At 37.2% G+C, this 27690-nt stretch overlaps 1 long non-coding RNA gene across 1 annotated transcript in view; it reads left to right on the top strand.

Moving 5' to 3' along the window:
• LOC141548833 (uncharacterized) overlaps window positions 1-3250 on the top strand; it is an 83895-nt gene extending 80645 nt beyond the window's left edge. The window contains exon 4 of the long non-coding RNA XR_012484095.1: window positions 2817-3250. This is a non-coding gene — a long non-coding RNA (uncharacterized LOC141548833). The remainder of the gene's footprint in view (window positions 1-2816) is intronic.
• The last annotated feature ends 24440 nt before the right edge of the window (window positions 3251-27690 follow it).

The raw sequence follows: 27690 nt of genomic DNA, 5'->3' as shown, positions 1-27690 counted from the left end.
GCTACAAATGAAAAAACTGTTAGATACTTGATTAAGAAAAGCAGAACACGCTTGCCATGAGTGAAATGTCAGAGATTTCTCTTGCTGCTTTAGAAGTCAGGCTGACTTCTCTCTCTAAAATAAAAGAGTGAGGGGTGAGTGGGAGGGAGGGGAAGTTGCCGCTGCTTCTCCTTTTGAAATGGTAGACCAGATGAAAATATTCCCAAGTATCTCCTCCATTGTGTTTCATGATTTGTCACATTTCAAAAGGCAAGGAGGATGTAATAAGGTGAACATTACATACCGACCATTAAATCTGTGACCTTTTCAAACTGTGGTGTGGAGGAGAGTTAAATCCAGAATGTTTGAAGTTTTGCAATTCTGATTGAAGATGCCCTTCAGAATGGGACCAGAATCTGAGAAGAGAGAATGGTGGTTCATGATTGGTGCTATGGGGAACATCAGTAACGGATGAGTAGACCTTCCATATGACTGGATTTTATGCTGCAAAAGTAACAAGCAAATACTTCCTAATTTCTCTATTTCTGCCCCAGCCACTCAAGGCTACATTTAAAACTGTTTCTTAGCCCCATATCCAACAGGTTGTCACAATTTTTCCTATTCTGCCTTCGCAGCATCTCTGCTCCCTTCCCTCCACCTGTGTAATAGATGGTATAATGATTTAAGTGTTGGAACTTGGAGTCAAGAAGACTTCAGTTCATATCCTGCCTCTGACACTTATTAACTGTCATGGACAAGTGACTTGAGTTCCCCAAGCCTCAGTTTCCCCTTTTGTAAAATGAGGGGATTGCACTCAATGGCCTCTGAGATCTTTTCCAGCTCTGTATCCTAAAAGTACAACTCTGGCTCAGACCCTCCTCATCTCATTTGGACCGGGTCGAGTGGCAGCTAGAAGACAATGTGGATCAAGAGCTGGGTGTGTGTGAAACCCTTCTCTCTATTTTTATATCTAATATAATCTACATATATATTATATAATATATTGTATTTTAGCAACACAGTGCCAAAGTCCTTAGTATTCATCAAATGGTTCAGCAGTGGTCAAATGGATATAGTTTTATTAGTGGAAATGACACTAAAAAGATGCATTACTATCTGCTGTGTTGATCCAATATATTAATATATGACTATATTAATAGATAATATAATATATATTATATGCATTATTTCTCTGTTCACATCTTCCTCATTTATCCCCTTCTCTCCACAACTCTTGTTCAGGCCCTCAACACTTCTTACCTGGAAGAATCTTTTTCACAAGCCCTACAACAGCCTTCTAAACCATCTCAAGTTCTTCCCCATTCAATCCCTTCCTTCACTCAGAGACCAAGAGATTTTTTTGGAAAATGCTATTCTGATCATGTGGACTCCCTGCTCAATGAACTCTGATGGTTCTCTATGATCTCCAGGATCAAATAGAGAGTCCTCTGTTTGGCCCTTGAAATGCTTAGCACGGTGCCTAGTGTGTGGTTGGGTGCTCCCTAACTACTTGGCTGATAAGAATGGCACGTGCTTCTGTAAGTTCTGCCATCCTGTCTCTTTTGCTATTGAGGACCAAGAGTTTGTGGCACCCAAGTCCCTGGCACATATCAAGTAGTTCAGCATCTGAAATGGATATTAGGAGGAATGATTCTAGAGTATTGCCACAACCGAAAGACCGGGAGGTCTTTTCCATGTAACTTACAGATAAAACTTCCCATATGCTCTCTCCCCATATTCAGATTTCAACTCCTTGAAACCAGGGGCTGTCTTAACTTTCGATTGACTTTTTCTTTCATTCATTCTATTCATGCACATGTGTTCCAGTGGATAGAATACCAGGTTTAGTATCAGGAAAACTCATCTTCCTGAGTTCATATCTGGCCTTAGAAATTTATCATCTGTTATGACCATGGGTAAGTCACTTTACCCTATTCTCCTCAGTTTTCTCATCTGTAAAATGAGCTGGAGAAGGAAACGGCAAACCACTCCAGTGTCTCTGCCAAGAAAGCCCCCAGTAGGATCACAAATGAAAACTGCTGAACAACAACAAAAATGGGGATAATAACAATACTGACCTTAAAGGGCTATTGCAAATATCAAGCTATAGTAAACCCCTGTTGTAAACCTTAAAATGCTACATAAATGGTAGCTGTTATTAAGGGTCATACCTGACTAAGAGAAGAGCTGCATTTGGGCCCAGGTCTCTTGGGCTTTTGGTCAGCTATCTCCTCACTACCATATTGATTTTTTGAGGATGCATTGTTCTAAGTTAATTTTTCTTCAAATAGATTTAGGAGGGATACATGCTCACATCCTGTGCTTCCATACAAAACTTTTTGTCTCTGTTCCCTACAAAAGGCATTTCAACATCTCTCAATGTTTTGGATCACTCCCCCATCATCACTCTGAAATTTGAAGGAGCTATAATGGAATCAAAGACCATTTTTTTCTTATCTCTTTTGAGTTTCTATATGGTCAAATAGGTCATGACTAAGTGCCCATTGGGCTGATGATGGGACTCTCCATGCTTAGCGAGGCTGGAATCCTTGAAGTATCAGTCCCTCCCCAGAGGACAAAGTTCTTAACCTCGGGTCCATGGATAGATTTCAGGGGAGTCTGTGAACTTGGATGAGAAAATAAATTACATCTTTACTGTCATTAACCTTTGGTTTCCTTTGTAATATTCTGTATTTATTTTATTCATTTAAAAATATAATTCTGTGAAGTGGCTTCCCTAGACTGCCAAAGTGTGTATGTGGAGGGGGGTAAATCACACATACAAAAAGCATAAGCACTCCCAATCCAAGCCAGTTTTTTTATCTGTTGTTTTCCAGATGGCTTTTTTGGAAAATGAATTCTAACCTGAATGGGTGCTAGATTCTCTTCACACTAGAAGATTAGAATGAATATTGGACCAGTGACTTGTGTGAGTGAAGTGGAAGTTGGAGACAGAAGGGCAAGAGGGAGAGACAAGACTGAAAGACATACCAGAAGGTTAACTCGGGGCCATATTGCTTCAGGCTTTTGACACTTTGGGAGCCAAGCAATTTTCTCAACCTGATTTTCTTTTATTTGCTCTTGACTTAGCCTTTTTAATTAAAAAATATTCAACCAACCCTAGTTCACCTCATACAATTGGATCAGGAGATGACTTTTTGGAGAGAAACCAGACCTAGGATTCAAATCTCAGATTAAACATTTCCTAGCTATGTGACTGTGGTCAAGTCCCTTCTTGTCTTTGGATCTCAGTTTCCTCTTCTATAAAGCAAAAAGGCTGTAATATATGTTCTCTTTGGTAGCTTCCAGTTCTAAATCTTAGGAGCCTATGACTTGGGTTTGGGGTGAGACGTCGATCTTATATTTATTAGCTGAGGGATTCTGGGTAAAACTTCCCTTCTGAAGTTTCTGACAGCTCTAAAGGCTATGCTCCTGTCATCAAAGTCCCTTCACCTCTTTTGAAGCTCAGTTTCCTCTTCTCATAAATTAGAGGATTGTCCCCAAATACCTCTAAGTTTTCCCCTCCCTCTAACATCTATGATTCTGTCATCTTAAATCCTTTCACCTTCTTAAGCCTTAGTTTCTGTCTTTGCAAATTGGGGATAATAATCTTTATGCTACTTTTCCTCCCAGATGTGTGAGGAAGTAAGCCTTTCTAAGATTTAAAGCTCTATATAAATGATGGCTTTTATTATTAATACAACTATGCTCATATTAATCTAATGGAGTCCCAACTGAAAGGTTGGAGGAAGCAGATGATCCCTAAACTCTGGAGGATGGGTGGTGGGGGTAAGGTCTGAGGGTTTCTTTCCATAGGTTCTTAACTGGGGTCCATGAACTTAAATATACATATACATATACATACATACATATATATATATATATATACATACATACATACATATATATATATACATATATATATATATATATATATATATATATATATATATATATATATATATATATATATATATAAACAAAGGCCAAGGTCTTCCATTGCGTCCAAGCCATCTCCAATTGTCCTGATCTATATCTGGCCACTGGATAGCTTTGGAGGGTAACATGAGGCAGGTGACCTTGCACAGCCCTCCCTTACTTAAATCCAACACACACACACACACACACACACACACACACACACACACACACACACACACACACACTTATGTCTCTGAATAGATGAATGGATAACTATTTCAATAGAATTGGTTACTTGTAAAATTGGATTTACACATATATATTGTATCTAGGTTATACTGTAACACATGTAAAATGTATGGGATTGCCTATCATCTAGGGGAGGGAGTAGAGGGAGGGAGGGGAAAATTTGGAAAAATGAATACAAAGGATAATGTTATTAAAAAAAGTACTCAGGTGTATGTACTGTCACAAAAAATTATAATTATAAAATTAATTTAAAAAAAAAGAAGAAGAATTGGTCTGGGCTAGCTCCTCTGAAGGGCTCAGAATAAGTCCTAGCCCCAAGTTTGGGAACCAAATTGTAATATTCTGATTGTCTCTCAATTGTAATCCTTCTCTAGGGAGGAGGATTCTTTTCTCTGTGAATCTTTTCCTCTGTGAGCAGATTTCTTGGGAGGCTTCTGGAACCTTCCCCTGCTGGACTTGTGAATCCACGGGACATCTTCTCTTTGACTCAATTCAGACTGCCGTCCCAACTCAATGTCCCAGTCTAGACTTCTCTTCAGACTCAATGTTGCCTTCTTTAATCCTCCAAGAGAATGGGCTTATGAGAACTCCTATAGCCAATGAAAGGTGTAAACTCCTTTAAATGTGTAAACTCCTTTTCAGAAGTCTAAAAGTATAAACTCCTAAAGGTGTGAACTCTGAGCTAGAGAATTGTTTAGACAACCTGAGTTATCACCTTGTAATCCTAACATCTCCCCCTTTCTTTTGATTTAGAACATAGGGTGGTCATGACCTTGAAACATAAATCCATCAATATGGGAGGTATTACACATAATTACATAAATTACAAATGCATAGTAACATAACACATGCTAGAAGTGATGTATCAAATAACATGATCAAATAATCATAAATTGAGAATTTATACATGTCCATAAGTCCATTGTCCATTAGTCTCATCTTGTGTTAGGAAATCCAATGATTCCTGCTGGTTTTAAAGTTCTTTAACAATCTTTATCTTGTGTTATGGAATCTATAACAGTCTCCTTATCAGCCATGCTCTTTCAGTGTCAGATGTTTCTTAAATCTTCTCCTTTGTTTTGAGGTTTTTCTCTTTTTCTGTCTCTCTCTGATGGACAAGGTGAATACAACTCATTGGCACCCATCTGATTCCTTCACCATCTGAAGAAATACAAGCAAACCCTCTCCCCCAGGCAGTTAACCTATCTGGTCCCTTCCATTCACCACTTTCTGGGTCTCTCCACATCACCTGGCGATTATCTAAGGACAGTGGGGCTGCTCACATGGACACTGCCCTTCTGGTGGGTTATAAAACCTGTCTGCCAGAGGCAGTGCATCTTTGTCATGTCACTGTCATACTCTCTGGTATAGAGAACTAAATTCAGAAGTTCTCTAGGGTTACCTGTGGTTCCCCCTTTCTTTTGTTTTTGGAGGAGTGTCTTAATGTCTCTGTTTCTTCTCTCTACTATTACTGACCTTGCTGATTAAAAGGTATGCCAGTGGTGTGTAAAATCTTATATTGCGCACAAAAGTGCGCAAAATGTTTACAAGTATATGCAGGTCCATTATCTGTTTTTATTTCTTGTGGCACACCCATAATTGCAAATGCTTGGATAAGGAATTCAGTGACCACTCAGGTTGTCTCTTTTGCTGTTGGCACTGCAAAAGTGAATCCTGAAAAGGTATCTACTACCATGTGGATAAAAGACAGACGACCAAAAGATTTATAATGGATCACATCCATTTGCCAGATTTCATAGGGTCTCAAACCACGAGAATTCTTCCCTGAAGGGAGTGTAGGAGCGTGGAAAGGAAGGCAAGCTGTACAGCTTTTTACTATGCTCCTAGCTTCCTCTCATGTTATTCCAAATTGTAAATGTAAAGCTCGAGCAGCCTGATGATATCTAGAATGAGATTCTTGTGTTTCCTGAAATAAAGGACTACTGGCTAACATAGTTAAAAGGCTATATGCCTTTGAATTTCCATCAAAAATAGGACCTGGAAGTTCACTATGTGAGTGGACATGCAAGATATAAATCTTGCCTGGATGTTTTCTCACTTGCTCTTGAAGTTCCTTAAAGAGCTGATAAATATTAGAGACTGCAAATTTTATTTGGGCTGTGGCAATTCTTTGTACTACACCCACTGAATAGGTTGAATCAATAATTATATTTACATCTCCTGGGTAATAATTAAAAGCTAGCATGATAGCAAATAATTCATTCTGCTGAGTGGACTGAAAAGGAGTCCTGACTACTCTCTTTATGGTTAAATTATGAGAGTATACAGCACAAATATTTTCTTTGGGGGCATCTGTAAAGATTGTTGGTCCTTTAAGAGGAACCTTAGAAACCTTTTCTTCAAAAATCCATCGCCAATTATGTAGTAGCCGGGTTATCTTTAATGGAGATCCATGTGCAAAATTTGGAGCTATGGCCAATAAAATTTGCCATTCTGGGATGGTCTCACAGCATACATTAATTTGTGCATTAGTATAGAGTGTGTATATTTTTTCAGGACTTATCCCAGATAATTGTACTACTTTCTTAATGGCCTTTAATAAAATTCTAGCCACAAGCACTGGGTAAGGAGTAAGGCTTTGTTCTGGTTGTACTGGGAGGTTCACCCACTCAATCACACTGTCTCCTTGATGAAGGACTGCTGTGGGTGCCTCTTTTGTAGCAAAAACTGATATTTCCAAGGGTTTTTGAGTGACTCTTTCAACCACATTGGGTAAAGCCAGTTCAACTTCTCTCAAAGCCTCTTGCTCTTCTTTTGTAAGCTGGTGTGGTGAATTTAAAGCACTGTCTCCTCTTAAAATGTCATATAAAGGTTGCAGTTGATTGGTAGTTAAGCCTAATGCTGGATGCATCCATTGCATATCTCCTATTAATTTTTGGAAATCATTTAAGGTGTCCAACTTCTCCATTCTTAAAGAAAGATTTTTACTGTGAGTGTCTTAGGATATACTTCATGTCCTGAATATTGAAAAGGAACATGTCTTTGAATTTTTTCTGTAGCTATATGCAGTTTGTAGTTCTTTAGTGTTTCCATGGTCTTTTGTAGACATGCTTCTAACATTTGTTCCTCAGGTGCACATCCCAAAATATCATCCATATAATTTAACAATATTACTTTTGGAAATTCTTTTCTTACTGGAGCAAGAGCAGCAGCAACATACATTTGGCACATAGTAGGGCTGTTGTTCATTCCCTGTGGCAAAACTGTCCATTCATATCTTTTTTAAGGCTCAGCCAAATTAACACTGGGCACTGAAAAAGCAAATCTTTTCATATCCTCCTTATCTAGAGGGATAGAATAGAAACAATCCTTAATGTCTATAACCCAAAGAGGCCATTCTCTTGGCAACTGAATAGGAAATAGAAGTTCAGGCTGAAGAGTTCCCATAGTTTCCATCTGTTCATTTACTCTTCTTAGATCAGTTTAACATCCTCCATTTTCCAGATTTTTTTTTCACCGAAAATACTGGGGAATTCCAAGGACTTAGAGAAGGCTGCAAGTGTCCTTGGTCAAGTTGCTGTTGCACTATGTCTAATAAGGCCTGGATTTTATTGCTTGTTAAGGGCCACTGTTCTACCCACACTGGTGAATCAGTCTTCCACTGAATAGGAACCGGTGAGAGTGTAGGTAGGTCTTCAACAGCAACCCTGTGTAAAAAGCCGCAGTGCTTATTTGTAATCCTATCTGCTGTAAAATGTCTCTTCCTCACAGATTGAGGGGGATTTTTTCAACCACAAAAGGAGTAAAAACTCCTGTTTCATTTTCAAATGTCCATCTCAAAGGCATAGCACTAACTTCTGCTGTTATTGATCCTCCTACACCAGACCTGTAGCTATCTGCCTTAATCTTTGGCCAGTGACTGAGCCAATTGGCACCTCTAATAACTGTACAATCTGCACCTGTGTCTTCCAATCCTTCTAATGGTATTCCATTTATATAAATAGTAATCATAGGTCCGTCAGCTGTCACAGCTGCTGTCCAATATATTCCTGGATTTTGTTCATTGGAGTCAGAATCTGGGCGATTGTCACCAGATTGCTTATTAGGGGTATGTAACAGTAAGCCTGATGCTACTACTTCTCCTGGTTGATAAATCACACATTGTCTACCTGTGTTAGTGACTAGGATAATATATTCTGGAAAGTAATTTGGGTTTTTAAAATGCCTTTTTTTTTTTTTTTTTTTTTTTTTTTTTGCTGAGGCAGTTGGGGTTAAGTGACTTGCCCAGGGTCACACAGCTAAGGAGTGTTAAGTGTCTGAGGCCAGATTTGAACTCAGGTTCTCCTAACTTCAGGGCTGGTGCTCCACCCACTGTGCAACCTAGTTGCCCCTTGCTATTCCTTTTAAATACATAATTAGGTGGTCATATAAATTTCTTTTTCCCCCATCACCCATTCTAGAGATGGCTAATATCAGACACAAATATGTATATGTAATATGCAAAAATCATTCCAAAGATCAGTTCTTTCTCTGGATGCAAATAGTGTCTTCATATGTTCTTTGTAGCTAATTTGGGTATTAACAATAGTCAAAATGACTTTCTCACTTAAAGTTATTTTTAAAATAATTTTGCTATTACTATATACATTTTCTTGCTTCTGCTCATTTCACTCTTCATTGTTTTGTGCAGATTTATCCATGTTTTCCAAAAATCATTTCTTTTTTTTATTTTCAAAACATATACATTTCAACATTCATCCCTACAAAACCTTGTGTTATAATTTTTCCCTCTCTATCCCCCCACCCCCTTCCCCAGTCAAAAAATGATCCAATATATGTTGAAGCTGTGCAATTACTCTATACATATTTCTACAAATGTCATGCTACGCCAGAAAATATCAGATCAAAAAGGAAACAAAATGAGAAAGAAAACAAAAAGCAAGCAAACAACAATAAAAAGAGTGAAAATGCTATGTTGTGTCAGTTCCCATAGTCCTCTCTCTGGGTGCAGGCTGCTTTCTTCATCACAAGACTATTGGAACTGGTCTGAATCACCTCATTGTTGAAGAAATGAAAGCCATTTCCATCAGAATTGATCATCATGTAATCTTGCTATTGCTATTTATAATGATCTTCTGTTTCCACTCACTTCACTCAGCATCAGTTCATGTAAGTCTCTCCAGACCTTTCTGAAATCATCCTGCTGGTTGTTTCTTAAAGAACAATAATTTTCCATAACATTCATACACCATAACTTATTCAGCCATTCTCCAACTGATGGGCATCCACTCAGTTTCCATTTATTTTGCCACAACACAAAGGGCTGCCACAAACATTTTTTGTACATTGGGTTCCTTTCCCTCTTTTATGATCTCTTTCAGCTACCAGTTTCTAAATAGCTCTAACTACTGTTCCTCAAATTTGTGAATACCTCCACCTACAGAATGGTTTACTGGCCTATAAAGAAAAGAAATACATTTGTTTTCTTTCTCAGTTTTTCTTTTTCTTTCTTCTTGATCTGATTTTTCTTATGCAGCAAGAAAAACTGTATAGATATATATACGTATATTGGATTTAACACATATTTTTTAAACATATTTCACATGTATTGGACTACCTGCCACCTAGGGGAGGCACTGGGAGGGAGGAGGAGAAAATTTGGAAAAAAGGTTTGGCAAGGATCAATGTTGGAAAAATTACCCATGCATATGCTTTGTAAATAAAAGACTTTAATAAAAATAAAATAAAATAAAATAATAAAAAAAAGAAATGCATCACTTCCATTTGGGCCCCAAGATACTTTCTATCAATAACACAAATGGAAAGTCATTTTCAGGAAAATCCAATTGCATTTGTTTCAGGGACTCTTTATTTGAGGTCAGGAAAGGAGAAAATGGTAGCTGAGAATGCAATTCTCATCCTTTCTCCTCAAGCCAATCCCCAATTATAATTGTATATCATACATATACATATATATATATGTACATATATATAGTATATAATTGTATGTAATATATAATTGTAACTAAAATGAATTCTTAAATATGTTACCCTTCTTATACAAAGATGATTCCCCTTCCTTTTTGCTAATATAGAGCAGGACCCATTCACACTGTTTCTTCACTAAATTGATTCAAAAGTCATTTATTCTATATTTAATACACAAAGTTTGCAGTTTTTTCCCTCAAATACTCTCACTTGAAGCTCACCACAACCTTGAGAGATAGGTGTGCCAGCCTCCCATTCTAACAATGAGTAAACTAAGGGCAAGAGAGTTGAAGTGATTGAGCCAAGGTAACATAGCTAATAAATGGCAGAGTCAGGATTTGCACCCAGATCTTTCTGATGTCAAGTCTAGTACTTTGCCCCTGTTTCCACACCGCTCCTCCAAACTTAGTCTATCAGGGGCCATACTTTTCAGTACTGAGAATACAAAACCAAAAGTGAACTGCCCTAACAGTTGGAGCTGTCCATCAATGAACTAGGCTGCCTCAGAGCCATATACTCCCTGACTTCTCCAGGCAAAGGCTGGATGTAACTTATCGAGTGGGTTGGGGGTAAAGATTTTTTTTCATCTTGGACTTGGGTTAGATGATAAATGAGGCTTTTTAAATGCTGAAATTCTCTGATTCTGAAACAGTCCTTGTTTTTAAGCAGTTTCCATTCTACTTTTCAGGGAGGGAGGAAGGACAAGGAATACAAAAACTGCACACATACAATAATGGAATGCATGTACACACCCACACACAGAATTAGAGGAAAATTCCAGTAGGAAGTAGTACCTGAGCAAAGCCTTTAAGGAAAGTAGGCATTGTGACAGGTAAAAGAGAGAAAGGAAACCGTCTTAGGCATGGGAAATATAACTGGTGCAAAGGCTCAGAGGTGGGAAGTGGAATTTCAGGAAAGTTTGGGAAGCATCGAGAAGACCAGTTTGGCTAAATTGCAAAGGATACGAAGGAGAGGAGTATGAAATGAGCCTAGCAAGGTAGGGTAGAACTAGGAGGTATGTGGAGGACTTTGAATAACACACTATGGACAGGAGAGATCAGAAATAGGGCTACCAATCAGGAGGCTATTTCTATTCCAGACTTCTGGCCACGGGTGCCTAAACTACAATAATGGCAGTGTGAGTGACAAGATGGGAACAGATGCAATAGATATTCTGAGGCAGAATTGACAAAAATTGGCAATTGGATAGGGGAAGATGGGAGGGATGGAAAAGTCAAAAGCATGATTCCAGGTTGCAAACTTGAGGGATGACAAAGGTAATGGTTTTGTAGACAGTCAAAGGGATATTTTGAAGGAAAAGAAACCAAATTCCATTTTATAGAAATTGATCATGGTATGTTTATCAGACCCCAGGTGTGAATGACTAGCAAGTAGTTGGTGGTGTAGAACTTGGGGTTCAGGAAAGGAAGGAAACAAACATACATGTGTATACATACATGTGTGTAGATAGATAAGCACATATGTGAATAATACATACATATTATCCATGTAGAGATAACAATTGAACCCCCAAACATTGATGAGATTTCCCAAGAAAGAGTGTAAAGAGAGATTGAGAAGAGCTCAGATTGAGCTTTCAGGGACACCCAAAGTTAGGATATGGAAGATGAATGATGATCAGGGGAAAGAGAATGAGAAGGAGCGGTGATCAGCAATATGAAATGAAGTCAAGAGGAAAGATGGAAATAATGCTTTTGGATCTAGCAATTAAGAGAAAGTTGATAACCTCAGTAGAGAGTGTTTCAGTGGAGTGGCAAAAGTCCAAAAACAAAGTAAATGAAATTGAAAGCAAAACAAATTGAATTTAAAAATAAAATAAAGAGCTGTTTTTCTTTTGAGATACAGTAAATGCCAAAACATTAACTAATTTATTTTTTTTAATAAAAAACCCAAATTATTAAAATAAAAAATGGGAAAGAGACCATCACAACAAATAGACAAGAAATGAAGAAAATTATCAGGAACTATTATTTTAGTTCTGTTTCAGCAAAAATGAAATGTATGAATGTCAACAAAAATATAAAATACTCAGATTATTGAAACTGTTGATATATAACATATAATCCGATTACAGATAGAAAAATTGAGTAAGCCATACATAAATGAGCTGCCACTTAAAAAAAAAACAACAAATGCCCCCATCAGGCATAAACAAGTTGTTCTCTATCAGAGGCTTTAAAGGACAAATCATCTCTACACTATAGAAACTGTTTTTAAAAACTCAACTCAATTCTCTCTAGGACATAAATGTGGTATTGTTCTTTAGACTAGGGAAGGCTAAAGCCAAAAAAGATATATGGACCAATATCACTAATGAACACTGATGCAAATATATTAAATAAAATACTGGCACATAGAATGGAGCAATATATCAAGAAGTATTCATTGTGATCCAATTGGATTTAGGCAAGAAAATGCTAGGGCTGTTTAACATTAGAAAAATGATGAGCATAATAAATCATACAAAGACTGAAAACAATAAAATATATGATTATCTCAATAAAGGCAGAAAGAGCCTTCAATACAATGTAACACTGATCTTAGTTTAAAACACTAAAAAGCATAAAAACAGAATACTATTTTCCTTAGCAGGCTACAAAGTATCTCTCGGAAACTCAAAACTAGTATTATTTGTATTAGAAACTTTGCCACTATGAACAGGGGTGAAGCGAGGATGCCCTTTCTCACCATTATTATTTGAGAAAGTTCTAAAAATATACTGTCATCCAACTCTGAGGTACCACTGCACACCTCTCAGATTGGCTAAGATGACAGGAAAAGGTAATGATGAATGTTGGAGAAGATGTGGGAAAACTGGAACACTGATACATTGTTGGTGGGACTGTGAATTCATTCAATCATTCAGGAGAGCATTTTGGAACTATGCTCAAAGGGTTATCAAATTGTGAATACCCTTTGATCCAGCAGTGTCTCTACTGGACTTATATCCCAAAGAGATCTTAAAAGAGGGAAAGGGACACACATGTGCAAAAATGTTTGTGGCAGCCCTTTCATAGTGGTTAAAAACTGGAAACTAAGTGGATGGCCATCAATTGGAGAATGGCTGAGTAAATTGTGGTATGTGAATGCTATGATATATTATTGTTCTATATCAAACAACCAGCAGGATGATTTCAGAGAGACCTGGAGACACTTACATGAACTGATTCTGAGTGAAATGAGCAGAACCAGGAGATCATTGTACACAGCAACAGCAAGACTATACAGTGATCAGTTCTGATGGACATGGCTCTTTTCAGCAGCAAGGTGATTCAAGCCAGTTCCAATGGTCTTGTTATGAAGAGAGCCATCTATACCCAGAGAGAGGACTATGGGGACTGAATATGAATCACAACATAGTATTTTAACTTTTTTACTATTGTTTGCTTGCATTTTGTTTTCTTTCCCATTTTTTTCCTTTTTGATCTGACTTTTCTTGTGCAACATGATAATTGTGGAAATATGTATAGAAGAATTACACATGTTTAACTTATATTGGATTGTTTGCCATCTAGAGAAAAAGGTTGGGGGAAGGGAGGGAAAAATTTGGAACACAAGGTTTTGCAAGGGTTAATGTTAAAAATTATCTACATATATGCTTTGAAAATAAAAAAAAAACTTTAATTAAAAAATAAATGTTTTAAAAATAAAAATAAATAAAAATGCTGTCATCCATAATGACAAAATAAAAATAATTGAAGGGATAAACAGTGACAAGGAAGAGGCTTAAATATCTCAGTTTGTAGGTAATCATAATATCATAGACTGAGAGACAAAAGGGACCTTAGAGGTCATGTGGTCTAACCACATCATTTAACAGATTAAAAAAAAAAAAAAAAACTTAAAGTCTAGAGAGGTTAAGTGATTTACCCAAGGTGTCACCTAGGTGGTAACAAAAGCATTATTTGTTTTTGTTTTTGTTTTTTTTAATCTTTGTTTTATTTCAATAATCTTTTACTTTTCCAATTACATATAAAGATAATTTTCAACATTCATTTTTGTATGATTTTGAATTCCAAATTTTTTTTCTCTCTTCCTCCCTTACCTCCCCCTCCCCAATCTTGTATAGCAATCTTTTTGTAAGCAATCTTGTATAGGTTCTACATGTACAACCATTTTAAACATATTTTCATATTAGTCATGCTGTGAAAGAAAAAAACAAAACAAAACAAAACAAAAGCCATGAGAAAAATATCAAACAATCAAAAAAAGATGAAAATAGTATGTTTCAATTCATATTCAGTCTCCATAGTTCTCTTTCTGGATAAGGATGATGTTTTCTATATTCAATATATAGAATTCTATTCAATTGTCTTAGATCACTATATTGCTGAGAAGAACTAAATCTATCATAGTTGATCATCACACAACCTTGCTGATTGTATATACAATGTTCTCCTGGTTCTGCTCGCTTCACTCAGCATTGGTTCATCTAAGTCTTTCCAAATCTTTCTGAAATCAGCAGAGGCAGTATTCAAACCAAAGTCCTCTTGCCCCTAAAATAGGAGGCTTTGGCTTTTTATGTGTATTGTAGACCTCTTTAGCAACCCAGTGAAACGTTTAGACTCCTCAAAATAATGTGTTTAAATGCATAATACAGTAAAAGCCATAGAGATGTAAAGAAACTCAAGTATATTGAATTATATCATCACAATATCAACAAATTTAAACTGGTTCAGTCTAGCTTTGACCACTTTAAATTGGTTCAGACAAATGTAAGCTAAGCCACTTCAGAGAAGTTTAAATCAGTTAAACATAATGAATTGGTTTTAGCTAATTTGAATAAGTTTAAACTGATTTAGGCCAGTTTAGAGTAACTGTAATTGGTTCACGTTAATTTAGAACTGGTTTTAGCCACTTTGAACCACTTTAAATTAGTTCAGGCCAGTTTAGACTAGTTTTAACTGATTCCGGCCAATTTAGAACTGGTTATGCCAAGTTACATTTTGTTTTAACTAGTTTAAACCAGTTTAGATTGGTTCAGGTCAGTTTGGACTAGTTTTAACTGGTTCAGGCCAATTTAGATCAGTTTAAGCCAGGTTAGACTAGCTCTAACTGCTTCAGGCCAGTTTCAACCACTTTAAACTGGTTCAGACAGTGTAAGCTAAACCAGGTCAGACCAGTTTAAGTAAGTTAAACATAATGAATTGTTTATGCCCAGTTAGAACTGATTTTAGCTGGTTTAGACCAGTTTAAACTGGTTCAGGCCAGTTTAGTGGACCCAATGGTGGAAAAAGTCCATGCTCAGTGCATTGTAGCAAACTGCCTCAGCTTATAATATGATGGTTTACTTAGAAAACCCAAGAAAGTAAGCAATGATAATTGAAATAATAAATAGCAACATGGAGGATATAAAACAAACTCACAAACCATCAGCATATAATGCAATACAGTGCAAAAGTAAGATGGAATGGTAACTACTTTGACAGACCTTAAATTATATTCTGAGGTAGTCTTTTAAATTATAATAAAATAATCTGGTGATAGATTTTTAAAAAAGATCTGTGAAATAGATTATTTAAGCAAAGTGTCAAACTAGATATATAGAGTAGCTATGTTTAATAAAACCAAGAACACAAATCAAAAGGAAAGGAATTCATAATTCAACAAAAACTGCTGAAAAAACTAAATAACAATTTGGCAAAAGGGATGGAGAGAGGAATAGAATGTCATCTTTTTGCCAACCACCACACTAAATTCCAAATGGATCAATAATTTAAATATTAACAACTCTTACCACAAAAAAAAAAAAAGAGATGAATGAAATGTCCTATCTTACCCAACTGTGGGGATGGATGAAAATTCTTAATCACAGAATTAGAGAAATGTACGACACAAAATAGTTAAAATTGATTTATGAAAATAAAGAGCTTTTAAAAATACTTAAAATCAATATCATCAAAATAAGAAGCAGATTTCTGAACTGGGGGAAATAAGTCTTTGCTTTTTAAGTCTTTCAGATAATAGTTCGATATCTCTGTTAAGCAGACGGTAAAATTTATGAATAACAGCCGTCTCCTAATTGACAAATGGTCTGCGTGTAAAAACATAATTCTCAAAAGAGAAAAGAAAAAGTATTAAAAATGACAAATAATCAAAGAAATGCAACTCAGAGCAACTCAGAGACATCACTTGGCCAAACTGACAAATACAGTGGATGGTAGAACTAAGTGCTAGAGCGGATATAGAAAAACTGCCACACTGATACATTTGCTATCTTTTTTGGAAAGAAGTATGGAATTACACACTGAGAGTTACAAAAATGTGCATACCCTTTGAGCCAGCAATCCTACCATCAAGTTAATACTTTATAGACATTATTGACGAGGGGAAAAAAAGAGACACTTAAAAAAAACAGGTCCTAACAGCATTATCTTTAAAACAAAAAGCAAGAAAAATAATCACAAACTAGAAACAAACTACAGGCTCAATGATGGGGAAATGGATGAATAAATTATGATATACGAATATATTGGAACATTACTGTGCTGTAAGAAATGACAAATATGAAGAATTTTTTAAATATGGGAAGACATCCAAAATGATGCAGAACCCAAAGAACAATGCACTCACCGCTGGGCCATGTAAATAAGGACGATATTAAACAGCAACAAAATTCATGCTAAATACACAGGATGGATTTGTTGCACTCACTTTAAAGTTAATATACACAGTTATTGCTTCTGTTAACAACCAGTAAATAACCAAAGTGTTCTGTTACATGAACAATCATTGCAATCACTTGCTTTGTTTTCATTTTTATACTTTCATTTGTTATTGTTCATATATTCGAATGCTGATATTTGTCAGTAGAAGTTAATGTGTGTTCATTTAAAAACCATACAGTGAAAAAATATGTAAAATGCTAATGTCAGAGGCTCTTCTGTTATGTAGACCAGGATATATTTGGGGCACATTTCTCCTTCCTTGGCTCATTGTTCACACCCAGAAAATCTGGGAAAATCATACCACTCAGGATGTTGTCTACCAAGTCCCCTGGTCAGAATACATCATCATCTATGATGGGGAGGCTTAGTGGGACTGAATCATGAGAAAGTAGAGTGATAAAAAGAAATACTGCCCACCCTCTGCCTTGACCATGCATTTTAAACCTTGAAAGCTGAAAAATATGTGTGGTTCGTGATCAACAGGCCAGCTCCTAAGTCCAAAGCAAATGTGTCAAGCTCTGGGTTGGGGGTCTTGTCACTGATTTATTATGGGACCTCAGATAAAAATGTTAATCTTCTAAGGCCTTATCTCCTTCTTGGCTAAAAGAGGGCAAATGACCTCTAACTTCTAGAGGCTACTCAGTGGACTAATTACAGAAATAATTAAAGAGCTTTGAGGATGCAAAGTGCCAGTAAATGCTTCATCCTATCTTTCCTTTCTGATTAGACACAAAACACAGCGTTCTGAGTGTTAAGGAAGGAACAAACCACTTCTGTTCCCAGTAGCAACCAATTGCATAAACGATACCCTTCTGGGGATTCTAGTATATGTAAGGCTGAAGGTTTGAGGAGAAGAAAGACAGTTTTATCTACTTCATAACATTAGTGAAATAGCGGAGCTCTCTCTTAGATTCTCAAGAATAATTTGCATTTCTATTGAGTTCTCCCTCTCCCCACACTTCCCCCAATTGTCTAATGTCTCCAAGGAGCTTTTTGAAGAATTAGTTTCATAGCCTCATAGAATGTTAAAGCTGGAAAGGCTCTTATTGGTCCCCTCATCCAACTACCTCATTTTACTTTTGGGGAAACTGAGGACAAGAGAGAGGGGAAATGGCTTGCTTTAAGTTGCCTGAGAAAATTGGTGTCAGAATTGCAAAAAGACTCTTTCAGTCTCTTTATTCACGGTCCTTTGCTCGGTCCATTTAACCACCCAAATTCTATAGCAGAAAATGAGTCGTGACCCTTTGGGACGAGTGAGGTGAATTAACTACTGTCACATTCCATATACCTTTGCCAAGCACCCAAAGTGGATACACTGTTACACAAAGACAGAATTTTTCGAGGTACTGTTTCCTCAGCTGCAATAGACTCAAAGTGAGTGAAAGGAGTTCATGAGAGCCAGGAAGTTTTGCTCTTGGAGGGGAAAAAAGAAGAATAAAAGGTGTTTCTTCCCTTCCCTATTGAATAGACACTTAAAAACCATTCTGACAATGAAAATAACTGCCATTGGGACAGCTAGTTGGCTCAAAACATAGATTCAGGAGTATCTGAGTTCAAATCCGCCCTCAGACACAACACATCACTTACTAGCTGTGATCCTGGGAAAGTCACTTAATCCCAATTGCCTAAGCAAAAGAAAAAAGAATTAAAAATAAAATAACAAAATAATTGCCATTTATAAAGTCCTTTACTATTTGCAAGGTGCTTTGTAGATGCTATCTTTAGAATGTAATCTCCTTCTGGACTGAAAGCGATTTGGTTTTGTCTTTATATCCCTAGGAAGTAATGCAGTGCTTTGTATATATGAGGTGCTTAGCAAATGCTTAGTGTATTACCTCCTTTGACCCTCACAGAAACTCTGTGAGGTGAGTAACATCTTCCTATTCTCAGGATGAAGAAACTGAATCCAAGGAGGATTAAACAATTTTCCCAGGTTCACACAGCTAAATTTCAGAGGCAAGACAACATGGCACAGCAGAAAGAGAACTGTCTGGAGCCATAAGACCTGGGTTTAAACCCCATTTCTACCAGCATAACTCTGGGCAAGTTACTTCACTCTATTTGCCTCAGTTTCCTCATTTGTAAAATGATCTGGAGAAGGAAATGGCAAAGCACTCTAGTATCTCTGCCAAGAAGATCCTAAATGGGATCACAGAGAATCAGACACAATTGAAATGAATGAACAGCAGTGAAATGAGGGGATTGGACCATATGGTGCTCTGAGGTCCCTGTCATCTCAAAATCTATGATCCTAAAATCACTTAACTTCCCTCAACATCAGTTTCCTCTACTGCAACAAAGGACACTTGAACTAAATGGCTTTTGAGATCCCTTCCTGTTGGTAGGTCCATGATTCACAGTCATTTTGCCCCTTTGAGCCTTAATATTCTTCTTTATGAAATGAAGGATTTGAACTAGATGCCCTCTAAGGTTATCTCTAGCTCTGGATTTAGGATCTCTGATTAGAGTCCATGTCTTCTTAACTCCAGGTGCAACTGCACCATTCTACATCTTATATGTAATTTACCAATGACCCACACAGGCAAGTAAGCATCTCCCCCATACCATACACACATACTATTGACACTTGGATCTTCCCTTGCTGGGGAGGATCCCTTCTTTTTAAAGAGAGATCCCTTGTTTGGGAATTGTAGACCTTTTTCTCTTTAGAATTAAAAAAAATATTTCTAACTTGAACCAAACACCAAATAAAATAGGTGCTTCCATATACATAGTTGAAGAGAAAAAGAGGATGGTACATGAATTTATGTGTTTTATTATGAATAGCTAGCTCTTCTTTCTGAATAAGTAATAAAATCAATATAAAGCTTTCAAAGCTGTCCTCCTTGTCTGTGTTTCATTCTAGCATTCCTTCTGTTCTTTTCTGTATGATTTTTTTAAAAAGGTATTTCATAGGTCTTATTTTCTTTTTCTTTATTTATTTAGTTGCTTTTTCCCTGTCTTTCCTCTCCCTCTCATCTACCCCCAATGGAAAAAATAAAAGAGAAATAAAGCCCTTGTAATAAACGGACATAGGTGAACAAACAAATTCCCACATTGACTATGTCTAAAAAATGGATTGTTTCCTTCTGCATCTTGAGTCCATCAAGTCTGGCCAGTAGGCTTTTTTTTTTTAATTTTATTTTTAATTTTTATTTATTTATTTATTTTTGGCCAGTGGGCTTTAGTGACTCTAGGGGAGAAAGTGAGACTACTGACCCTGCACAGCTCTGCCCCGTTTCAATCCAATTCACTTGAAATTCAAGATATCATCAAAATGGGTTCATGATCTAGGCATAAAGAATGAGATTATAAATAAATTAGGAGAACATAGGACCTGTGGAGGAGGAAAGAATTTGTGACCAAAGAAGAACTAGAGATCATTATTGATCACAAAATAGAAAACTTTGATTATATCAAATTAAAACCTTTTGTACAAACAAAACTAATGCAGACAAGATTAGAAGGGAAGCAATAAACTGGAAAAACATTTTTACAGCCAAAGGTTCTGATAAAGGCCTCATTTCCAAAATATATAGAGAATTGACTCTAATTTATAAGAAATAGAGCCATTCTCCAATTGATAAATGGTCAAAGGATATGAACAGACAATTCTCAGGTGAAGAAATTGAAACAATTTCTAGCCATATGAAAAGATGCTCCAAATCATTGTTAATCAGAGAAATGCAGATTAAGACAACTCTGAGATACCACTACACACCTATCAGATTGGCTAGGATGACAGGAAAAGCTAATGCTGAATGTTGGAGAGGATGTGGGAAAACTGGGACACTGATGCTTTATTGGTGGAATTGTGAACGAATCCAACCATTCTGGAGAGCAATTTGGAACTATGCTCAAAAAGTTATCAAACTGTACATACCCTTTGATCCAGCAGTGTTAATTTAGGGCTTATATCCCAAAGAGATCTTAAAGAATGGAAAAGGACCTGTATGCCCAAAAATGTTTGTGGCAGTCTTTTTTGTAGTAGCTAGAAACTGGAAATTGAATGGATGCCCATCGTTTGGAGAATGGCTGAATAAATTGTGGCATATGAATGTTATGGAATATTATTGTTCTGTAAGAAATTACCAGCAGGAATATTTAAGAAAGGCCTGGAAAGACTTACATGAACTGATGCTGAGTGAAATGAGCAGGACCAGGAGATCATTATATACTTCAACAATAATACTATATGATGATCAATTCTGATGGATGTGACTCTTTAACAATGCGATGAACCAAATCAGTTCCACTTGTTCAATAATGAATAGAACCAGCAACACCCAGCAAATGAACTCTAAGAAATGAGTGTGAACTCCCTCTGGTTTTGTCCACTTGCATTTTTGATTTCCTTTTCAGGTTAATTTTACCTTTTTTCTAAGTCTTATCTTTCTTGTACAGCAAAATAACTGTATGGATATATAAACATATATTGTATTTAATGTATACTTTAACATATTTAACATGTATTGGACTACCTGCCATCTAGGGGAGGGAGTGGGGGAAAGAAGGGAAAAAGTTGGAACAAAAGATTTTGCAAGGGTCAATGCTGAAAATTTATCCATGCATATAGTTTGTAAATAAAAAGCTATAATAAAAAAAAGAAATTCAATATATCACCCATATCTTTGGTCCTCTTCAGGAACAAAGGACAAAAAATATCAGCAGGTGGGCAGCAGGCTTCATTATGAATCTTATGGAAGGAATCATGAATGGTCATTATATTGAACAGAGTTCTCAAGTCTTTCACAGTTGTTGATGGTTTTTTAATTATAATAGTAGTATTATTTTAGAAATTGTTTTTCTCATTTTTATCACTTTGCATTAGTATATATATTGCCAAAATTCTTGAATCTATCCTTTATTTCTTTTCTTGTGACACAGTAATATTCCATTATGTTTATATGCCATAATTGTTTAGTCATTCACCCATTTGGATGGGAGCCTTCTTAATGTCCAGTTCTTTACTTGATTTTAAATTATGGAATTACATGATGAAAGCTACCAAAAACTGTGTACCCTTTGATCCAGTTATCCTACTACTAGTCTCATACCTGTAAGACATTGACAAAGGGAAAAAAAGACACCTATAAAAACAGATCCTAACAGTACTATTTATAAAGCAGGAAAAATAATAAACTGGAGACAAACTACAGACCCGATGATGGGAAAATGGATGAATAAATTATGATATATGAATATGCTGGAACATTATTGTGCTGCTTGAAATGACAAATAGGATGGTCTTTGAATTTACGTCTACAGAAAGAGCTGTTATAAATATTTTTGCACATATGAATCCTTTTCCTTTTTCTTTGATCTATTTGGGTAGAGATGACATAACGTTCTCAAATGTATTTGCTCCAAATGAAAATGTAATACTCTTCAAGCATCATTAAGGAACTGTTATAGTTATAGGGTCATCAGCTTAGAGCTGGAAAGGACTTCCCATGCCATTTTGTTCAAGCCTTAGAACCCCTCATTTTACAGAGAAGGCACCTGAGGTACAAAGAAATTAAATGATTTGCCTACGGTCGTAAGAAACATGGAATAGGTGAAATTTGAAACCTGGTCCTCTGACTCCAGAGCTAATGCATTTTTCACAATAGTGTAGTAATTATGGATTATAAAAAAGGAGCCCAAGATGGAGCTAGGTCATAATGTCTAATTCCCTCATTTTACTGGGGAGAAACTGAGGCTCAGAAAGGTGAAATTACTTGTCCAAGGCATTGGAGCCTCCACCAGGTGGAGTCAAGAGTGGAAATTATGTTCACTGATTTGAATTCCACTGTTTTCTACTGTACCACAGCCAACCTTTAAGAAACTCTTCATTTTGGGCCAGTGGTCTCCTATATCTTTTTCTAACAAGTCAATGAAAGGTGATGCTGAACTCCTGATGGGTTTAAACCCTGGCCATGGGTGAACAAGCAGCCTGGCACATTACCTAGGGTACACCACTGGTGTGTGAACACTCTTTGTATTTCTACAGAGTAGGGAATGATGCTTTAATTATTTACTTATTTTACACATTAATTTTATATATAAAAATATCTATGAACATATATTCATAATTATTGAATATAACTATTTAATAAAATAAGTATTATTTTAATTACACGTTCATATCCAATTCTTCACTCTTAATTGAGGTTCTGAAGTCCAGTCTGAATCTGCCACCATTTCTAAGTCAATGACTTGAGTAAGCAGTTGGGTTTTTGATTAAACCCAATTTTTTCACTCTAAACTCCAAAAGATCTGCCTTTACAAAAAACCCCAAAACCCAGCAGTTCCTACTGTGTGACACCAGATTGGCAAAAGTCAGAACTGGGAATCCAGACAGACTTTAAAGATCAATGGAAGGCTTAAAGGAGGGGGTCTGAGTGTGGGAATAAGGACTGGCCTCTATTATTCTAAGTCAGTTTCCCAAGAGCATAAATAACATAGTTAACATTTACGTAGAGCTTTAAGGTTTGTAAAAATACACACACATACACCCTCATTAATATACACATATGTATACATATACGAATACATATGCATACACACACATATTGCATCTCATTAGACCCAAACAACAGCCCTGTAAGTTAGTTACTATTCTTATCATTTCCATTTTACAGGTGAAGAAACCGAGTCTGAGCTCAAGGATCACAGAAATAACTAGTAAATGTCTGTAGCAGGATGCAAACTTAAGTATTTTTGACCCTAAGACTAAGACTTTACCCACAATGATATCTAGCCGCCTTAGAACATCAGACCCAGTATAAGAGAGAGTCCATGGAGAAAAGGAAAAAGAGGAATGGGGAGACAATGGGCCAAGGGCCAAATAGAATCCAAACTCCAGGGGCATTGATCCCCAGATTATCAGTGACCTCTTGGATGAATCAGTGATCAGAATCAAGCATGTCTGCTAGCAGGGCAGGAAGTTCAATTGCAAAGGGACCTAACCGCCAATGTAGAGACTCAGTTCTCTTGGGACTTCTTCAATCATGGGAGGGTGGGGAGTGGCAGAAGTAGGGATAGGATGGGAAAATGCAGAGACTTGACCAAAAGAGAAAGGATAAAGACAAGGAATCCAGTCCCTGAAACCTTGGGCTGGAAAGGTAAGAGCAGAACAGGCTGACTTGGTGCTGATTGTCTCGGCTGCTGAATCAGACTCTGGATGTCCCTATTTCCCTTTGCTAAGCTTGGTCTGGATTCTGGGACAGAACTAAGCAGTAGATTGTGCAGGTCAGAGGACTCAGTGAAATGGATCCAGGCAGGCTGTTTTAGCTATGGACTCGCAGACACTCCGTCACCAAGCTGATAGAGTTCACATTCCACACATAAAGCTAATAAATGGACTGTCAGCTCATAGGATTTGATGACTTCATCCTTACAGGCCATATGAATGAGCCAACAAGCATTTATTGGGCCCTGATTATGTGCCATCATTTCCTGTGTCGTTTTAGTGTATAGTCTCTCTCTGAGGATGTAGTGGGGAAAGCAGAGGCAGGATACCCTGCCTCTGTCCCACCTACCTGGGTCTTTCAGCACCCCAGACAGCTCTCAAAGACTAAGGTATGAGGAGAATCGGGGATCTTCTGCATCAATGCCATTTCTACCCTGTGATTCTCCTACACCATTGAATGGCAGGTACACAGCAGGAGAGCCGTGAGGAGAGCAGATTGGAGAGGTAACACACGGCAGACTGTTCTCTAAAGAGAACAAGAACATTAAGGCCCTCAATCTCCTCATGAATTTTCCTACCTCACTGCCAGCTTTCTGCGTGTCTGTACTTTTCCCCATCACAAAATACAGGAGTCATGGAAATGTGTGACCTCTGTTTAGGATGACTTCTAATATGTCAATTATTCCTGCTTTTACCTCTTATTCACTAAATGTTAGGTTGTTATTATTATTGCTTATTTCTTCTTATTAATAAATGTTTTGAGTTTAAGTGGAAAAAAAAGTGATAGACCCACCCTTCCCCCCCAAAAAACCCCGACTCACTTCTGATATTTGCTAGCTCTATGACTTGACCTCTATGACCTCTATGTCACTATTCTCTCTGGACTTCCGGCAACTCTCTGAGACTCTATTTGAGTGGAGGAAGCTACCTGACCAGGAAATTCCCATAAACCTATGAAATCACAGGTCTAGAGCCCTACCAAACTGCTCCCATAGTTAAAAAAAAAATGAGTTTCCATGTCTTCTCTACTTGAGATCAGGACCTGTGCATGAGGAAGGGTAACAGTTGGTTTGGAGTTAGGGCATCTTGATTTGAATCCAAACACCAACACTTACAACCCTAGAATCAGTTCAGGAATGGATGAGGAAAATGTATTTTCAACTATGAAATACCAGAGAAATAGGGGTGGTGGACAGAACAGAAGGCATGGAGACAGAAAAACTTGATACTTACTAGCTACGTGATCCTGGCCAAGTCACTGCCCCTCTGCCTCAGTTTCCTCATCTGTAAAATAGAGATAATAATAGCTCCTATCTCTAGTGTTGTTGGGAGGATCCAATTAAGTGATAATTGCAAAGCGCTTAGTGTAGTGCCTGGCATACAGTAAGTACTATATAAATGTTAGCTATTATTATTACCCCATACCCTAACATTAGATGGTGGTCCAGCCTCAGGGCCAGTACCCCAGGTACCATGGAGTTTGGGACTGGTTATACATTATATATAAAATTTCTTATTTTTGCTGATAGAGGAAGTTTCTGTATCAGGAGTTCCTTACAGCAATGAAATCACTGATCTAGACCATCCCACCCCTTGCATCCCAGTCTGTCCCACTGGGACATGCACATAGTAAGTGCTCAATAAATACTATGTTGGACCAGTGATAACCCTAGCTAATATTTTTATAATTTTTCAGGATTTGAAGTGCTTTACAATTTTGTATTATAAATAATAGAAATATTGTATTATTACAAAGTTTATCCATACAAGAACTCTAGGAAGTCTGTGCTATTATTATCTCCATTTTACAGATGAGGAAATTAAGTCAGGTAGAGGTTAAGTGACTTGCCCAGAGTCATATAGTCACTAAGCATCTGGCATTGGATTTGAAATTGGGTCTTGTTCTTCCTAGCTCTAGGGCTAGTGCTCACCCTTAAGTCTTGCTTAAGCTGAATACAGGATATGAGTACAGCATTAATTTCCATTGCATACTTATATCTTTTTCTTTTCAAAGATATTTTATTGGAAGAATGTGACTTTTTTTTCTTTTCTTTCTATCTTCTTTTTCTTTTTTTACTGAGGCAATTGGGGTTAAATGACTTGCCCAGGGTCACATAACTAGGAAGTGTTAAGTATCTGAGACCAGATTTGAACTCGGGTCCTCCTGACTTCAGGGCTGGTGCTCTATCCACTGCACCACAAGAATGCAACTTTTGTTGGGAAGGGTAGCCTATATTTGTGTCAATATAGTACTAGTTATATAAATGAAGTTAAAATTGGGTAAACTTCATTGATGGGAAAAAGGAAGAGTTTAGAATTTAAATAAATTGCAAGACACTCATATTTAGAGTTCTCTAGCTCTGCCCCAACAAAGCTATTTACAGATTTGGTCAGGATCACACACCTGCTTCCACGAAGGAGAGGTAGCACTGGATTCCCAAAGACATGAGCCCTTTACTAAGGGGACCGAAGGGGGCATGGCAACCTCCCATCCAGTCGAAGACATCAGCAAAGACTAAACGTTCGAAGGCCTACTAAAAGAGGGATTCATTTTGGTCATTGAGTCTATTGTATCCATTCCTTCCTTGCCATTACTACTTCCCAAAACTCTAGATCCAGCATGTATCAACTTATTCTCAACTTAAAAGCCTGGATTTCTGGTTAGCCTTTCTATCTCTTCTCCTGCCACTAATTATCCTCACAAGCAGTTATTAAATTGGTCGTTTGTAAAGACTACTGTCATCATGTCATTACCCTGCTCAAAAATCATCAATGGTTCTCTAGTTCCTACACAGGTCTAAATTCCTCTGGCTTTGACAAAAGGTCCTCCCTAATCTAGCCCTATCTGACCTAACCAGATTTCTTTATGCTTTATGCTTCCCTGTCTGGCAAATGCAACTTACCTTATGATTCAGAAGCTCAACTTTGAATATAAAACGTCATCCCTCTCCCAATCTGTTCTGATGACTCTTACTATCTTTCAAGGTCAAGATCAAGATTATCTTTTCCTTATTCTAATCCTCATTGACTCTAACCCATATCTCTTGCCCATTCCAGTTTATCTATGGTCTTGACCTAGACTTCCTGTTTCTTAGATTTCACTTTGCTTCAGCCAATTTGTGTTATTTTACTTGATTTTTTTTTTGGTGAGGCAATTGGGGTTAAGTGACTTGGTCAGGGTCACACAGCTAGGAAGTATTAAGTGTCTGAGGTCAAATTCGAACTCAGGTCCTCCTGACTTCAGGGCTGGTGTTCTATCCACTGCACCACCTAGCTGCCCCTAATTTGGGTTATTTTGTACACACATTCTTCCAATTTCTAGATTTATTCTTGCCTATGCACTCAGATCCAACACTTTGGTGGAGTAGGGACACCTCATCCTTGGTGTATACTCTAAAGCACTAGGCTGGAAGGAGCAAACAGATGAAGGGTTCAAGAAAGTGGCATGGAGGCGTGATGTGTTAGTGATTTGCGATATCAATCATCCAGACATCTGCTAGAGCTCTCTGTGCCCAAAGAGGAACAGCTAATGATTTCTTGGTGTGTCATACTAGCAATTTCATCCTTTAAAGGTAGAGGAAATAACAAGAGGAAATGAAAACTTTAGTCCTAATTCTGATCAGTAATGATGAACTGGTTGATGAGTTAAAAAAGACGGGGATCTTGGAAAGGAGTGAACACTCCACTGTAGAATCTGGGATAGAGAAGGAAAGCCCTAAGCATATTCTG

Source organism: Sminthopsis crassicaudata, chromosome X, assembly GCF_048593235.1.
Source record: "Sminthopsis crassicaudata isolate SCR6 chromosome X, ASM4859323v1, whole genome shotgun sequence".
Lineage (NCBI taxonomy): Eukaryota > Metazoa > Chordata > Mammalia > Dasyuromorphia > Dasyuridae > Sminthopsis > Sminthopsis crassicaudata.
Note: the sequence above shows the minus strand (reverse complement) of the source record. Positions and strands in the feature narration are given on the sequence as shown.